Source organism: Arvicola amphibius, chromosome X (genome assembly GCF_903992535.2).
Source record: "Arvicola amphibius chromosome X, mArvAmp1.2, whole genome shotgun sequence".
Lineage (NCBI taxonomy): Eukaryota > Metazoa > Chordata > Mammalia > Rodentia > Cricetidae > Arvicola > Arvicola amphibius.
Window position 1 is genome coordinate 7,644,706 of NC_052065.1, and position 18,087 is coordinate 7,662,792.

Sequence of the window (18,087 nt, forward strand, 5' to 3'; positions counted from 1 at the left end):
CTGTGATAAAAATACCATGACTCAAAGCAACTTGGGGAGGAAAGGGTTTATTTCCTTTTTATAGTTTGCAGCCCATAATCCAGGGGAGTCAGGGCAGGAACTCAAGGCAGGAACCTGGAGGCAGAAACTGGTGCAGGCACCGTGGAGGAGCATCACTCACTGGATTGCTCCTCGTGGTTTACTCAGCCTGCTTTCTTACCATAGCATCCAGGACCATCAGCTCAGGGTCACCCCACCCACAGTGAGCTGGACTCTCCCATATCAATCACTAATTTTAAAAAAAATGTCCTACAGGCCTGCCTATAGGCCAATCCTATGGAGGCATTTTCTCAATGAAGATTCTTTCTTCCCAGATGACCCTAGCTTGTGTCAAGTTGATGTAAAAACTAGCCAGCATAGAGTCCCATCTTAGCTGACAAACTTTAAGAGAAATAAATTCCCTCATTTCTTTCCCTGAACACCTCTCCTTTGCAACCTAAATTAAATTGCTAGAGGAAGCACAGATTAAAAGAAAAAATAATAACCTGAGTGAATAGGTTTTGAAGTTGTTGAAATAAGTTGTTGCAAGCAAGGACCCAGGAGAAAATGATAGCACAAGCTATTGGCTTGATAGTGACATCTTCAGCCAAACCCCCATCCACAAGTGACACTGTAAGCCAGTATATGAGAGATGTTGCATTAAGACATAGAGTGGGGTTAAAAAATTCTTCTCTATGTGCTTAGGTCTGCTTTCATTTTGCCAGAGGTATGCTGATAATAACCAAAGTGTTCCAGGATATAAAACATGAGAACCAGCCTCAGAAAAGAATAGAATACGATTAGAGGCAAGGAAGTCAGAGAAAAAAAGCTTTAATTACACATAATGATTATAACATCATTTAACCATGAAGGACCCTGAAGCTTTTTCTCATGTGCTTCCAACAGCACCTCCCAATTTTACAAAAGCCAACTTTATCATGTTCCAGTCACTATGATGTATGTTTTATTTTCAATATTTCTCTCTGTCTTCACAATTCTGTAAGATTTGGCAGAAAGCAAAGCTTAGAGGTAATAACCATAGGATGATTTTTCCTGCTTAACGAAGTCCTACACACACACACACACACACACATTACACACACACACACAATCATTGAGCATACAGGTGGAGCTTGTTGTTGTTATTGGTGGTGGTGGTGGTGGTGGTGGTGTGTGTGTGTGTGTGTGTGTGTGTGTGTGTGTATAGTATCAGGAAGTTTCTTTTCTTTTCCTTTCACCCCCTCTATTCCATATTGACCTTTTTCTTTCCCCAATTGATTTGAAATTTGGAAGGTTTTTTCCTCCTATTTTATAGGTGGATATTCCTGGAGACTAACCATGTGCCTATTTGCTATTCTTTAATGCAATGCTGGATGAGCTGGGTTCCTCAGCTTTGCCCCCAAATAAAGGGGAAGAAGTAGGGCAAATTCTGCACCCACAGAACATTACCTAGGCTTATATGTCTACCAAATTGCAATGACTTAGGGTTTTTTTTTTTTTTGCCTTTTACCAAGTTTCAGATTTTAAAGCTATTTTCTGTTTAATATGTTGGACCAAGGGCAAAAAAAATCATTGCCCTGCAGAGAGCTGTAGCCACAAGAATGCTGTAGAACAGGAAAGGAAGTCCGTGGGGTTTTTTGTTTGTTTCTCTGTTTGTTTGTTTGTTTTAATTTTTGTCACTGAACTCAAAAGCTTCCTTTCTTATATGAATTAAGGCTGTGCCCTATCTACTAGATATTTCTTTTGAGTCCATCAGTGCCTGAGCCTGCCAGCCTCCTCTAAAAGTAGAATAGACAAAGAGAGGCAGAAGGCAATTTGGCAGCAAAGAACATTTTTCCCTGGCAGAAAATGGAGTGACTTTTAGCTTATCTGCTGTCACCTTGTTAATGTGATCATTGTTCTTCAAAATAAAATCTCTTCTTCTTACCCATGATGTCGTTCGTGTAAAAAAAATAGAAAAGAAGCAACTAAAAACCCAAGAGGAGGTACAAAAAAAGGAAAACTAAAAGCCCAATCAAGAAACACCGAAAATCAACATATTTCCAAGGAAATAAACATTCAACGCACAATTATCTTAATTCTCCCTGGTGGCCATTTTTGCTTGCTTTCTGAGACAGGCATGGAAAGCACTGGAAACTCATGGCCCCTGTCATCACCCTTGGTTTTCAGAAGAGGAGCCACAAAGGCAGTATTAGTAGTGATGCAGAATTTTTCAACCATTCAAGCTAAGGGCTTTGTGGCTATTGGTGTGTGCCCTGGCCTATTTTCAAGTACTTCTTTATTTCAAAATTAGTCATCCAAATCTAACTCAATGTTGGCGGTTTCCAGAGAGAGAAACTTAGATAAGGAGGTGGGTGTATCGTAGTTGTTAATGGCCAGATTCCATGAATGGTGAATACAACACAGAGACAAGATGGTGAGAGGAGCAATTTACTCCATTTCGAGGAATCAATCAAAAACTTCCTCCCCGCTCAGTTGGAGGAGAAAGGCAAGAAAGGAGCAAAGATTACATTCCTGGGAGGCCTAGGTTCTCCAAAGCTGAGGCCACATGTGTAACTTTTCTCTGTATAGAGGCCAGCTTTCAACATCTGGCTATTGGAGTACCAGAATTTGACTCAGATTAATTCCCTTCTGCATCTCTTGCCTGTTATTGTGGGAGCCTGTGGCTCTAGTCACACATAAATCAATGAGTCGGGCTCACTAGCAAGGCCACCAGAATCAGTAGCATCCTTTAGAAGAGTGGACCCTCTTGGTATTCCCACTGAGCACCCAGGAGAGAGGGAGCCAGAGTATGCAGAGGCATTGAATGGGCTACAGAGAACATGAGCACATTCTTCCTTGAAAATAGACAGAAAATTCTTCCACTTTGGTATATCTTTATGCACAAAGAATTGCCTAGTTCAATAGAAGGTGTAGCCAGCAGATTAGAGCTGTCTTTAGCATCCTGGAACTTTAATCTGCTGCGTAAATTTCTTTTTTTAATTCTTATCTATTTATTTATTTGTGACCCAAATTCTTAATATGTCCTCTAAAATCCACCCTCTCACAAGTGCAGAAAAAAGCAAAGAATAACTAAAAGCAAGCAGGCAAAAGTCAAACACATCATGTCTTCAAAGCAACCCAAAACTTGATATACCATAACCTATTTATCTAATAGAATTATTTCATAAGTTCCCTCTCCCATCAGCTTCACTTGGCTTCTCAAGCCCCCTCATGAGGGAAAGATGCTCTCTTTCCCCTGAGGCTAGACTGCAGGATAGTACTATGACCTTTCAACTCTAATGGGTCAGTATCTTCCTTGCTTTCAAGTGCAGAAGCATGCCTTAGCCATGCCTGATGCCCAGATTCAGCCCAATGTCCAGGAAAGAGATGCTGCTATTTAATAAAGTTTTGTTCCCCAAATGATCACCACCTTTGAGGTGCTGACTCCAATATATATCCTAAATGCTACAGAACAGAACACAACTCATTATGGAGCTAAGAAAGAGGCAAAGTCTGGGACTTGACAGCTCTGATATTCTATCAAGTAGCAGTAGCGGGGCAGGGGGGGATTTCTGAATGGTGAATGCTTGTACTGAGATTTTTCTGGTTTATCTGGGCATGCTCAATCTAGTGTAACATTTGGCTTCATTCCTTCCCCTAGGCATACTGTTGGTATTTTCACGTCCCATCTGCCAGTGCCTCTGGAGGATATTAGGCTAAGTGGGTTGATCCAGAAAGGACACCCACTGTCCTGGCCCTCTGCCTAAGACATGCAAACGGGGAGCAGTTTTCCAGACACAAAGCTTTTGCCTGTGCCAATGATGCATTACTTTAAATATTTTTGGTATCTATATCTACCATGGGCTGAGCATCTACAAATGCATCATGTTAAGTCCTCTAGCTGCATTCTTCACGTATTCCCCCCTTAAAGGATACACAAGGCCACTATTAAGATGACCATTTGAGGACTACAGAAACTGTGGGCTTGTAACTTGCTCCCCCAACAACTAGTCAATAGCAGGTAAGGATTCAGATCCACATCTGTCACATACCAAAGCCCAATTTTCCTTCTGCCACATCGTCTCTGCAAGATCTACAGAAGATAGAAGCAACACTAACAACATGATAGATAGAAACAGTGCAAGTTACCACATCTGCACTCTAAGATAAATTTGTCGTTTTTGATGTCTATCTATCTATCTATCTATCTATCTATCTATCTATCTATCTATCTATCTACCTATCGACAACATCTTACTTTGTAGTTCTGGCTGGCCCTGAACTTGGTTTATAGCCCATGCTGGCCTTGAACTCATGATCCTTTTGCCCCAGCCTCCTGAGTGCTGGGATTACAGATGTACACACCACAATGTCCAAATTTTGGTTTTTAAGAAACTAAGCATCCACTTTAAGAAATATTTTTAAAATGTAAAAATCCCATTAAAGAACACAAAAATCAGATAAATAAATTTAATCAGAAACACTGAAAAAAATGACAAAATGGCCTTTGCCACAAGATGGTAGCAATCAACCTCTGAGTGCAGACTTCTCAGGAATAAAGTAAGGGGCCTGAGCTGACACTGGTGCTGATTTAAAAGCCTTACTTCCGGAAAATATGAATGACTAGGTGTCTCGGTATAGATAATGACAGTAGTTGTTGCTCCCCCCCCCCCCACGACAACTGACTATGGGTTTGCATGAGTCTCCTAGTCCTTGTGCATTTGCTTGAGTGGTTAAGTGGTTATCACACACCTGTCCAAATCACTAAAACACTCTCTTAAGCCAGAAGCAACAAGAGCCTGGAACTTGAGTCCCATGCCCCACTTTCCCTGAAGCCCATATTTCTAGCCCTTTCAAGCCTCACCCAAATACAGTCTATCAGCTCCAAGATCTACTAGTGTTGGTAGGTGGCTGTGCCACTCTCGAGGTTGGGAAAATTCAGCAGGGGCTAAGGAGGAAAGAAAACAGAGAATTGTTTCTCCTTGAATTATCCCCGTGCTTATAAGGCAATCATACAAAACAATTGTTCCACAGCTTTAAATCTAGTAAATAAAACTCCCTTTGAGACTCCAGTTTGAAAGATGTTGAAGATCACTGTAACTACATTGTTTCTGTAGTAAACACATGCCCCAAACCTCTAACATTTTTATAATGAAACCTGGTATAATAAAATTTGGGTTGATACAAAAAGCAGTCATTTTCCCTTCGGCTATTTACTATGCTGAATGCAGTATCTGCCAAGTCCCAGGTTGAAGGCACCTTTGATTTAAGGGTCTGGTCTCTCTACAGATGAGCCATCCAGTGTCAACTGAGGTGTCATGTCCTTGTTGAGACTAATACTCAAAGAAAATCAAAGTCATAGTGTGCTCACAGCCACAAGAGGTTGAAGTCTCTGCCTAGTAGTCCTAACATGGGTCCCCATTCCTTCCTGGCTTGTTCGCCATCTTCACATTTTGACACATGCACCCCCCATCAACTTGTCAGCATCTCAAGGATATGTTGGATCAAGCCGTTCATATGGGCCTTCTTCTGTGGTCTTTCTACTTCCTTAAATGAGAAACTTCTGGCAGGTACCTTGACGAGCATTCTTCTTCCATTCTCCCTCCTGTCCCTAGTCCTTCAGGCTCAAGGAGTAAATGCTACCTGGCTATTGAGTACTCCTTCTGGATCTGCTGATCTGTATGAAAATGTATGAACTTAGGTTCTTAAAGGTCTCACTTGGTTTGGGAAGGGAAACTGAAGATAGGGGTGATTGTAGAGTCCCTATTTCTTTGCCAGATCAGTAACTCTTTACCCTAGCTGCACACTGCTATACCCTGTGGGGTTTTAACAAGAAAACATACTGATACATGGATTCGCCCTTAAAACCTCCGTATTTAGTTAACCTGGAGTGTGATCTGCCCACAAATGATGGTTAGTTACCATACATGCGAATGATAATAGGGATTCGGAAATCTGCTACAAAATCTGGAAGCTGCAGGATTCCAAACACATTGGACACATTGCCCCGGCCTCAGTGGCCCCCATCAGAAGTTATCCTCCTTCCTCTACTTTGATAATCAAGATGCGCAAACCAGAGCTTCTCCAATATCACACTTTCAAACGGAAGTCAGAGGGAGTTTTCTCCAGCAGCAGAATGGTACACACACTGTGAAGAGCTGCACGCAGAGCTTTTGGGGAGACTAATGGGAGAGTCTTCAGGGATGGGCCTGAATCAGTCTCCACAGAGGTAGTCAGTGGTGGCCAACGTCCAACAAAGCTGTTTCATTCAGGCAAAGAGAATAGCCAGTTTCAGCCGGTTTCAGCTCTCACACTGCCTACCTCCAGTGGAACAACCCGACTGATGGTTGTGGGGGTCTGCAGATGAAAGCTAAATAAGGAGATGATACTAATGATCTGTGGTTGTAATGAGAGAGTTAACTCCAGAGCAGGAAGAACACTAGGAATAGTTCAATACTTTCCAAAGAGGGTTCTGTGTGTAGCCAACCTTATGAAATTAAGAAAGAAAGTGCAGAACAAGGTAAAAAGAAGTGGGAAGCTTTCAAAGTGGTTTAAAACCCTTAACAGGAAGCCAGTGAAGATGGGAAAAGGAGAGAGGAGGGACCTTGAACTCAGCTCAAGGCTGCTTAAGGAGCTTCGGGGACATAAATCTCTCCTCACCCAGTCTCAGAGTGGGAAAGTGATCCCAAGGGGTTCCCAGAAGGCCAGAAGTCAGACAGAGATGGGATGAGGCAGTGTGGAGCAGCAGTGATGGAGGAGAAGGTGTGAGGAGGCCTAGGATTACTTCAAGCAAGATGCAGTCCCTTTCCCCCAAACCCCGAGCCGGGCCCTTGTCCTGGAAGAATCCTCATTAGACCATCCCTGCTCCCTCCTTCAAAACCTATCAGTGTAGAACAGAAAAGCACTGACAAACACGGAACTCTCTCCATCCTGAGGAGTCTACCTTCTCAGAAAGAGCACAGAATTCAGGACATGCAGCATGAACAGCACAAGGAACCAGAAACTTAGGGGGCCCCGACTGTAAATGTCAAAGGCAGTTGTGAATGAGGGCCAGGCGCGCTTTCCTTCCTCACATCTGTCCCTGTGAACAGGCTCACTTTTTTTTCTTCAGGAAACACAGTGCCTTTCACCCAAGAATAGGAAACAGCTCCAGACAGAAGGGCAAGTCCCTCTCCAGGAGCCCAGCTTCCCCCACCTCCCCTCCCTCTTTGTCTTGCCAGGAAATACTGCAAACCCCAAATACCTTCATTCTTGGGCATGCAGCAGGCAAGAGCCATGCTCGGATTCCCGCTCTGCTTCTTAAGGAAGGGGCTTTTCTTTTATGCAAAGCTTCTCGGAATGCCAGAGAACCGAAAGCTGATCTGCTTAAGTCATCATACAGGACAGGGGGGTTGGGAGGGTGAGAGGGGGCAACCTTCAGCAAGGAGGATGGCAGATTTTCACACAACCCCTGCACTGCCTCTGGGACACCCCCCCTGGAGGGGGAGATGGTCTCACCCAAGTGCTGGGCCAGTTGCTAATCCCTTTGGGGTTCACTTGAATGGCAAATCAGGACTGGGACAGCCTCAGACACACCCTGTCTCCAAAGGAGGGGCTTAGTGCTATTCCATTCCCAGCTCCGCACAGCTCAGCATACAGTGGTACTTCTTTACAGCCTTGGAATTCCAAGTGCAGTTGCCTACCGGGATCCTTAGCATCAGCATCACCTGGGAGCTAGTTAGAAATGCAGAACCTCAGGCCTGACCCATTTAAGAAGCTCTGCCAGGTGCCCTGTGGCTATGGAAACCATTAGCACACTGCTAGAGATAGGAAGCTGAACAAATACGAAAAGCCAGGGGGCCCTAGGAACCCAGACCCTACACTTGCTGCCCAGTCACCAGAAGGAATTCATTCCATCCTGCCATTCCATAGCTACCCGAGAGTCCTCTCATTTTTCTCATCAGGATGCCACTGGCTTGCTTGGCTGTGAAACTTTTGCTTGGTGTGAGGGCTGAGCAACAGGCCGACAAATATTTGCACACTTATCCAGGAGATGGAAGAGAGTGACGGGGCGAATACGATTAGAGTTCACACTTTGCAGGTTGCAAATGATTTTCTAAACCCCTTCTACGCTCAACACACACACACACACACACACACACGCACGCACGCACGCACACACACACACACACACCACCACCACCACCACCACCACCAATAACAACAAGCTCCACCTGTATGCTCAATGATTGACAACAGATAATAGTAGAACAAGACAAGACTCATGAAGTCACTTCACAGACACCAATAATCCTGGACCATGGCTTTCTCTTGGCATAAGGGGAGCTCAGGGACTTCCACAGCCTTTCTCCAATAGCTATATGTTGTCATAGCATCTGCTTGAGCTCAGCAAGTAAATCCATGAGTTAAGATGAAGTAGATAAGAGAAAAAGAAAAAAGAAAGAAAGCAGCAGCTCTGCGCTTCTGAAGAACAACTAGCAAGGTGAACGAACTGCCTTCTTCTCAGAGATATCAGAATTTTGAATGGGCACAGTTCCTTTCATGGTAGACTTCTGTTCCTTATTTGTATACAGGAAGAAACCGAATGGTGCTGGGGTTCTGGGGTGTACCAAGACAGCCCAAATAGGACCTGATGTAGTGATGCACACCTGTAATCTTGGCACTGTGGATACTGAATCTGAAGACAACTTCGTCTATATACTAAACTTCTGGGCAGCCAGCACTACATGGTAAGACTCAAAGCAACAAGTCTTCCCCAGGGAAAAGCACCCCAATTGGTTATATAAGACTAAACATCCAGCCCCCAAAACATATAAACAGACTGAGCAGGTTATAATTAAGAATATGTGTGTATATACATATATATACATGTGACAACAATCTTTTTTTTTAAAGGGCCATTATTTAAAAGAGAGCAAGGAGGGATATATGGGAGGGTTTGGGGGAAGAAAAGGAAGAGGGCAATGATATAATTATATTATAATATTAAAAATAAATGGGAAAGAATTTAAAACAAGAACCCCAAATCAACAGCAACTCTGGCCTCCACCATGTATAAGTGACCCAGACTGGATCTTCAGCCTTCTCAGTATCCATCAGAAACATCGGTGGCCGGCATAGATGATGCCTACAATACTGCTAATTGCGCTGCATCCCACCCATTAGCAGAGTGTCTGGCCTCTGCATGACGGAGGAAAGGCAAGGGCTGGAGAAAAGCGTGAGAACAATTCAGCGAGAGATGAAGCAGAGAGGGTGGCCTTGTGGGTTCTTGCAGCAATCAGGGTGGGCTTCTGCAAGGAAAACTGGGTGAAAATGGAATGTCAAACTCTGCTGCAGAGCTCTAGTCTTGCTTTCAATGGTATCCACTCATGAAAGAGCCCTCACAAATGAAAGGAAATGCTCCATTGTTTTATTTTCTCTGGGAAGTCATAATAGGTTTTAAAAGGTTAATCTCTCTCTCAGCCCTGTTTTTTTCCCTTCCAGTGACCCCAAGCTGAAAAGGAAAAATATTTGCACTTGCTGTTTAAAAACCACAGTGAATTAGCTTTTGTTGTTCATGGCAAAGGCATTATTTAGCTGCCCAGAATCAAACCAGATGTCAAGGGGAAAAGAGTGCCCTGTATCCTGTGAACCTTGTCTTTCACCTTGAAAGAAGGACCTGCGGGAAGCAGGAATGAGATGACGGAATTGGGGAAGTCCAGATTATGCAAGACTAATGTCAAGTTCTGACACCTAGAAGCACTGCTCAACTCTGGGTGGGGTATCATCTGTGACACCAGAATGGAACACCAATAGGACCCACGATGCATCATGCCTGCGAATTCCCAGGCTTCCTTCTGTGGACACTAGGCAAGGAGCACTAGTTCCATGAGCAATAAAGATCAATGGCAACAGTACAGAAAGATGGAAAAGACAATTAACAGACAGAAGGAAGACAAAGAGTTCAGCCTGACTTGCTGGAACATTCCATATGTCAGAGAAGGTGAAATAAAGAGCTCAGGCCTACCCTGGATTCAAGAGGACTGGTGGTATGCACACTTCACTAAGGGAAATTCCCTAAAGAAGGGGGAGCTCACACTCACAGCAGCTAAAAGAAGGGTGAACCTGCTGGAAAAGGAGATATAGTTCATGCATCAATAGTATGGCTACCAATGGCAACCTAGTTCATGATGGCACCAGCCTTGGTATTTTGTGGATTTGTACTCCACTGGGATCTTAGCATCTCATTATTTGGTCCAAACTCTTACAGTATGAGTGCAGAAGAATTTAAATGTGGCATCAGGTGTTCTGAATCTGATATAGCCCTTTCAGTGACCAGGCCCACAAGCTGGCATGTCCAACAGCCAATGCATCTGCTGGGGTTATCGTTTGCATGGTAAGTTGTGCCAATAGTTGGCTCCAAATCAGCTTTCCAGAGTCCTCCTCGGGTGTTGCAGCCATATCCACTCATATGGTCTATAACCAGTAACTTGGGGATTGCAGCTGTCCACCAATCTGTGCTCTCTCTCATCTCCCTTGAGAAATCGAGATGTAGGCCACTGAACTTCCTTGGCCTTATTCTTGACGATTCCAAAACAGGTCAAATCAGTTTTGGAGAGTAGCCATAAGCTAATTTTGTATTCACCACTGACCCGTTTTACGTTTCCTGGCATTCCAGAAAAAAAAGTTAAGTGAATGCCTTTTCTTCCTGTTTGCCTAAGTCTCTGTTCCCTGGAAGCACACTGGCTGCCCATATCAATGTCATTTATTCAGAGTTACTGCTACTTGCCATCCATTGCTATCCATCTGCTGGATTCCTGTGCATATGTGAACATGTGGGCAAAATTAAAGACCCAGCCGGCCACAGCCTGGCGCTGCCTTGCCCCACAGCTGCTCCAGCCTCCCCCAGGCCTGATGCCAGCATCTATTAAAGCAGTGATATCACATGGTACAGAAATAGAAAGTGGCCTGGGCATGTAGTTCAGTGGTATGGTGTCTAACACGTGCAAGGCCCTGGGGTCAGCCTCCAATAGCAGAAAACGATGAGATGCGATAAAAGCACAGCACAGCTCCCAAGTCTGCCAGTTGGTTCCCATCAGACCAGCTAAGTAGGGTTTAGGTGGCGCTCTGTGGCCCTACAGAATCACACAGCTAGGGTACCCTGTTTCTGCTCTCACCAAGGAAGTGCCACCATTTTGTTTTCTTGTATCAGAGCAGACAGCAAGTTAAGAAGGGAGCAAAACCTGTGGAGCTCTGAAAAGGAAGTCAATATGGTTTGCTTTTGGGGCTCAAACAAACCCAGAAGGAAGCTCCATACTTTCAAACGAAGCCTAGAGCTAGGAAACAAAACGATCAAGATGCAAAGTGAGAGTTTCTCCGGGAGCAGTTCTGTATCAACTCCTTTATTTCATCGTAAGTAGTCAACCCCCCTCTGCCTCTCACCCCAGATTTATTTTGAGGCATTTAGTTGTTATTTTTCCTCTGTCTTCATACACTAAGAGATAGCTGCAGATGAGCCTGCAAGGCTTACCATAAGAACAGAAATCAAAATTCTCACTGTCCACACTAACTCTAACGCCACCATGCAATGGCAGCTTCCTTGTGGTAATAATATAATGAAAACCATATTTAGGAAATATTTATTGAGCACCTATTGTATATAAGACATTGATTAAAGTACTTTGTATGTGCTGTATCTATCATTTCTCACAGAAAAACTACACAGTAGATACAACTGTTAGCTCCATTTTGTAGGTCAAGAAACAGATGTCGAGTAACTAAATCATTTGCTGAAGACATTGGAGGTGTCGCTGGCAGAAGCTGCAATTCTGGCTGCTATGCTGGGTTATCCCAATGACAGAGATTAAGGACCCAATTCTCCTGCTCTAGAGAGCACAGATTCATCACCCCCCATCCCTCATATCTCAATCTAAGACCAACAGACAATAAGCAAGACTAGAACTGAAGTTCTGTTGCTTGCTTTGCTGAATGTTGAGTTAGTGTGTGTGTGTGTGTGTTGCTTGCTTTGCTGAGCGTTTCAGGGAGAACATTTATGTGTAGAGTTAGTGTGTGTGTGTGTGTATGTGGCATGTTCATACATCCATAGGTATATGCATGCATGTGCATATATGATGTTATGGTTTAAATGTGAAGTGTCCCAAATAACCTCATGTGTTTGAACAGTTGCTCCCCAGCTGGTATCATTGTTACCATGTACCCATAATCATTGAGGGAGGTTATGGAACTTTTACGAGGGGGGGGGAATATACCTGTAGAAAGTGGGTGGCTATGGGGTGGGCCTTGAAGATGAGAGCTCAGCTTTGGGTCTAGCCTATGCTCTCACTTATTTTCCTGGCTGGCCCCATGTTAACAAGCCACACCAACAGTTCTTTCCACCACAGTAGAGCCTCAGCTGGGATACCTTCCCTATTTTGATGGACTGTGTTCTCTTTTTTTGTAGATAATTTTTTTATTGATTTTTATTGAGCTCTGCATTTTCCTCTTAAGCAGAGAGCCAAAATAAACTCTTCCTCTCTTAAGTTGCTTCTGTCAAGTAGTCTGTCACAACAAGGAAAGTTGCAAATTGATATGAGTAGTTACATGTACCCTTTGTGCCCTATATATGAGTAAGAAGTTCCTTTTACAAGTGAAGTTGAAAACAAAGCCTTTGTTCCTGCTACCTCACCTTGATCTCCACTGATGTTCCCATAAACCCTGCTAGAAAGACTGGGAACTCTCTTTGGCCCTTAGCTGCCTCTAAGTATTGGGGTCATTTACATGCCAGGGCTTTAGTTTGTCAGCAACGATTATAGAGCTAGATCACACAGGAAGCCAAAGACAAACTCATACAAATGAAGCCATTTAGCGAGGAGTGGGTGTCTGTTGAGTGATCAAGCCAGCTTTCAGATTCTTACTTTGGAGCTTTCTGCCCTCCAGGATCCTTTCTCTTTCTGGCCTCTGGTCTCACCAATACAGAAACTCCATGCTACCCCAACTTACTGCAACATGCTTTTAAGGAAAGGTCACCTGATAATGACTTAAAATTTTTCTAGGGTGTTCACATTTGAATGCAATTGTCCAGATGCAAGAAGAACCAACCTGGAATGGTAGAATAGAGGCATCAGTTCACAGATGGAAAGGGATTTCAGCATAAAGAGAAACTAGGGGGGTTTCTGTGACTCTAGAACGAGCTAATGATTTGATTTTATGAGGACCTTAGGGAAAGAAATGTTTTACCCAGAAAGAGAAAGAACAATTTAATCATCTTAAGAGCAAGTCCATCATGAACAGAGAGATAACATTAGGTCGTATCCCAGAGTATCATTCTTCTACCCTGCCTAACTTTGTTCCATTTTTGGATGGCACTGACACTTTAAGCATGAGTGGTAAAGAGAAAACATCATGTCCTCAACCCCATTGTTCTACGTCTTGGATATAATTCCTAACTATAACTGTTAAATATTAGATATGTGTATATGTGTGTATGCATATGTACATAGGTAAGCATGCAACATTAATTAATAAAAAAGGACATAAATTTGAAGGAGCAAAGAGGGGTATGTGAGAGGCTTTGGAAGGAGTAGAGGGAAGGGAGAAATATTGTATTTATATTATAATCTCAAAAATAGAAGACAAAACAATTACAGATTTTAAAAAAACAGAATTGAGCTGGGCAGTGGTGGTGCATGCCTTTAATACCAGCACTTGGGAGGCAGAAGCAGGTGGATCTCTGTGAGTTCAAGGCCAGCCTGGTCTACAAGAGCTAGTTCCAGGACAGGCTCCAATGCTACGGAGAAGCCCTGTCTCAAAAAACAAAACAAAACAAAAAGTGTTGTCCATATTAATGGAAAGACATTATGGGCCTACTCATCATACTGCCCTGGGTCCCCTGACATGTTGCCCCACAGGGTAGACACAGAAAAATTAATATATCTGCTTTAATAAAAACACCCAAGAAAACTTCAGTCTTGGCATGTCATTTAGTAAGAAGTTGTTTCAGCCACAATAGCGCTAGCCTTCACTGAGTTCCTGACAGATGCAAATTAAGTTTACTTATTTTGGCTTCTTCAGATAAGGAAATTCCAGAAACTTTTCAGTTTCTTTTCGATTTATTTGAAATGACATCACGCATTCACATGCAATATTCGCACCGAAATCCAACACTAGGAGAATGGATGAAGACGAGCGATAAGAGCAGCTCAAAGTTTAAGCAGTCAGTTTGGAGACCGGAGACTATTGGAAGGAAGTAAAACATTTTCTCCCCTCATCTGTCCACCCAATGACAAATGATTGGTCAGCTACAAAACTAGCAGCAAGGGGATCAAACGAATGAATGTGGAATTCCAGGCTGTTTGTGCAGAGCATAAGGAAGAGATTCCCCCAAAGTCTAAAACGGGCAAGCATTTCTATTTGCCTCTATTTGAAATGATTGACTGGGAGATGTTGTGATTCACAAAGAAAATGGAATCTTTAATGCTGCACAGACTTTCTCCAACTTTCTCCTTTAATACTTGTTAAATTACTCTCGCTGCCTCCGAGTTACATGATGCTAAACTCAGTACTGTGTTTTTGCCCTGAGTGCTTTTAGCCTGGGACTTCATTCCCCTGTTTGCCTTTCCCTTTGGGGGAGCATACCATTAAATGGAAGCAGAGTGAGAAAAGGCAAGAAAAACTGTCTTAACCTTCTGTCAGCAATGTGTTTGGAGTTCTGAGAATTTAGTAAACTGTCCATAGGAACAGCAACCTAGTCTAAGTCCTTCTCGGTGTCACGCCACTGAAGCTCCCAACATGCCTATCTAATCAGGGAGGGCAGCACATTTCTCAGACAGATCAGAAAACAATATCAGATTACGGTAAGTGTGTGAAAATATCAATTGAGAAGACCTGAAACTAAGTTGAAAGTCGACCTGCTAATGTAAAGTGTGACTTCAGAGTGATCCCACCTTCCCACAAGCTAGATCGTTTTTGAACATCCTATCTTGCCTATGAAGATATTGACCAGGACCCTAGGAAAAGAAGAAAAAGAAACACGTTTTCCTAACCAGGCTTTTAAGCATTGAAAAGCCAAAGGGCCCTGCTCTGAAATTGTGAGGGTTTCCATTCTAGAGAAATGGGTAGCAACTGATGTTGATGCCTCTTCCCATAGCTCCTCACTCCCCTGTGTGTCCAAATGGTGCTGCAGGGCCAGCTGTGTGCACATTGACCACTTCCTATCTCAGACACCAGGTCTTTTTGTTGTTCCGCCTATTCATGCTAAAAGACTATTCATTACAGTCTAAAATTAGAAACAGCCAAATGCTAATTAACAGTAGAACAGATACATAATCCTGGCAGTTTCACACCCTGCCAAAATCTACTTCTATACCCAACAACATCTGGGGTGAATCTCCCAGATACAACATTGAGTAAAAGAAGCCAGACACAAACAGAAGACATGTTTTATGATTCCATTTTTATCAATCTAATCTGTGGCGTTAACAACAAAAATAGCAGTTTCCTTTAGTGAGGAAGAACAGTCTCTGAAGGACTCTGAGGTAGCAGTAATATTTCAGGTCTTGACTTGGCAGGTCAGTGCTGGGATGTATTCCTTTGATAATAAGTCGCTGAGCTGTATGATTTAGACAGTTTTCTGTGTGCATGTTAAGAAATCATCCAGCGTAAAACATACTAATTATTGTTTTTGCTAATCAGGATGTGTTAGGCTCAGAAGAGGATAAAATAGAATTTCCAGACATGGCTTGTGGTTATTGCTCTTTTCTCCATCCTCATGAGAAATGAATAATAACAAAAGACTTTATGGGGGTGGCATTTGGTGTGGGTTGTCTTACTTAAATGGCACAATGACTTTTTCTGTGCTGGAGATGGAACCCAGGGCCTTGTACATGCTACATGCTAGCCAAGTGCTCTTCAGCTCAGTTCTTCAAGTGGCTCTTCAACCCAACCCCACAATGACTCATTTTTAAATGGACTTTCAATGCTTTCATTTACTTAGAATGCACACAGCTTCCACACCACCCCCATTTCTTCTTATGTTATGCCAGCTCTGAACCACAATTAGGCTACCTGCCTGTCTTTGAAGGCACTTGTGAGTTGAGACCTGCAACTCAAGTGTCCTTTCAGAGGTAACATGTGGAGCTATGGGGCCAGGGATACGAGCCCACAACAGTGTCAGTAATGGGCAAGCATGCAGCTGGAGAGGAGCAGTAAATAACATGGAGAGCCAGGATAAGCCAGGTCATGTTTTCTGCTCCTATGCTGCCCTCTGAGGGACTGTCTTAGCCCACTTTGTCTTTCTATTGTAGAATGCTCGAGACTATAATTAGTAAAGACAATGGTAATTTTGATTCATGGTTCTAGATGCCAGCAAATCTAAATGAATGGTATTGGCATTTGCTTGGTTTCAAGTGGGAAATGTGTACTACTTCAGGTGATGGTAAGTAGCGAACAGGCAATCCAAAACCCATGGAAGAGAGTAGAAGGGCCAAACTCTTGCAATAGCTAACTCATTCCTATGAGAAAAGAATTCATTTGTTCATGAAGGATCTTGGTCCTGGTTCAAACATCTCCCTTCTGGCCCCACCTTTCAAATGCTGTATACTGTAAAAAATAGGGCTTATAACACATAAGCTTTGGGGATAAATCCTCCAAACATACTGAGAAGACAGGAGGCAGAGAGGCAAGTATTTGAGATGAGAGTATCAATGTCTAGGAATATGAATATGATCTTATTGGCATGCCTTTGGGGACAGTTTTCCAGTCAGGAAGTCACTATTTGCCTTCTCTATGTCTTCCAATGCTCTGATTTTCTATTAATCAAGACATGTCTGAATGCAATCACTTACTGCAGTCTTTGGGGAGATTGTGACTACAACTCAGAAGATTCAATATCCCAGTCCTGCCCTTAATCAAAACTTGGCTTCACTTTCTAGCTTAACCACAATTCCACCTCCTCCCCAACACGCAACAAAGACTCGTGCACATGAAAGAAGAACAAAGAACTTGGGTTTCACCTTCAAGCAAGACTCCATCACAGAGAAGTTTGGGAAATATAACCAGGTCATGTAATGAGAGAAAGAGCATGGATATTGGCAAGCAATGGCTATTTCTTCTTCATGTTAATTCTCTCCTTTCTGGAGGGTCGACCCACAGTGTCCATCAGGGAGCATAAAAGAGGCTATTGAAGAACTCCCACTTTGCTCTGGCAGTAGAGCTCGAGTGGAGTCATTCAACATGCCCGTTGCTTCTGCTGGTACTGCGAGGCCTCTCAAACCATCCATGGGTTCAAAGTCCAGAATGCCTGGCCAGCTGGTTTTCAGTATTCTTCATCCCCTTCCTCTGCCTGGGCACTCTATCCTGGGCCCCGTTCACTGTGTAGTAGAATCGCAATCCAGCTCTGGTTATGGACTGCTCACCTAAAACAGCCTAGACATTATCATCTCATTTCCGCTCTGGGAACTGACGGAAGCTGTCTTGGGACAATGACCTGTGGACATACTCAGCCTCGAGTGAGAGGACATTCTAAGTTCCAGAACATACATTTCTTCAAAGGTCTGGAACCTGCCTCTTCTGGAGGAAGGAACATTGTTTTGGGACCACTGTCTCCATAACTAACAGGCAGATTTCTTCTCTTAAGTCCCTCAGTAACCCCACCCCCTGCCCCCAACTAGGCCTTACAAGCACATTAGCATTTAGAGAACCACTGATTGGGGGTGATTAATAGGACACAGGGACCTGTCTGCCAACGTTGTGATAGCCTAGATGTGTTTACTTGTTGTATCTCCCAGGAGGAAATCTTTCTTTTTTTAAAAAAGATTTATTTATTTATTGTGTGCACAGTGTTCTGCCTCCTTTTATGCCCGCAGGCCAGAAGAGAGCACCAGATCTCATTACAGATGGTTGTGAGCCACCATGTGGTTGCTGGGAATTGAACTCAGGACCTCCTGAAGATCAGCCAGTGTTCTTAATCTTTGAGCCATCTCTCCAGCCCCCAGGAAATCTTTCTTATCCTCAAGAAATAAAATGTGGGAAGCAAGAGGCTTCTGAAATAGTACCTTCTCGCACCTACATGAGGAATTCAGATGTGTTCTTTTACATGGTTAAGGATGGAAA

At 43.3% G+C, this 18,087-nt stretch overlaps 1 protein-coding gene across 2 annotated transcripts in view; it reads right to left on the bottom strand.

Moving 5' to 3' along the window:
* Nhs (NHS actin remodeling regulator) overlaps nt 1–18,087 on the bottom strand; it is a 330,223-nt gene that overhangs the window by 88,512 nt on the left and 223,624 nt on the right. The gene's annotated exons all lie outside the window — the stretch shown is intronic.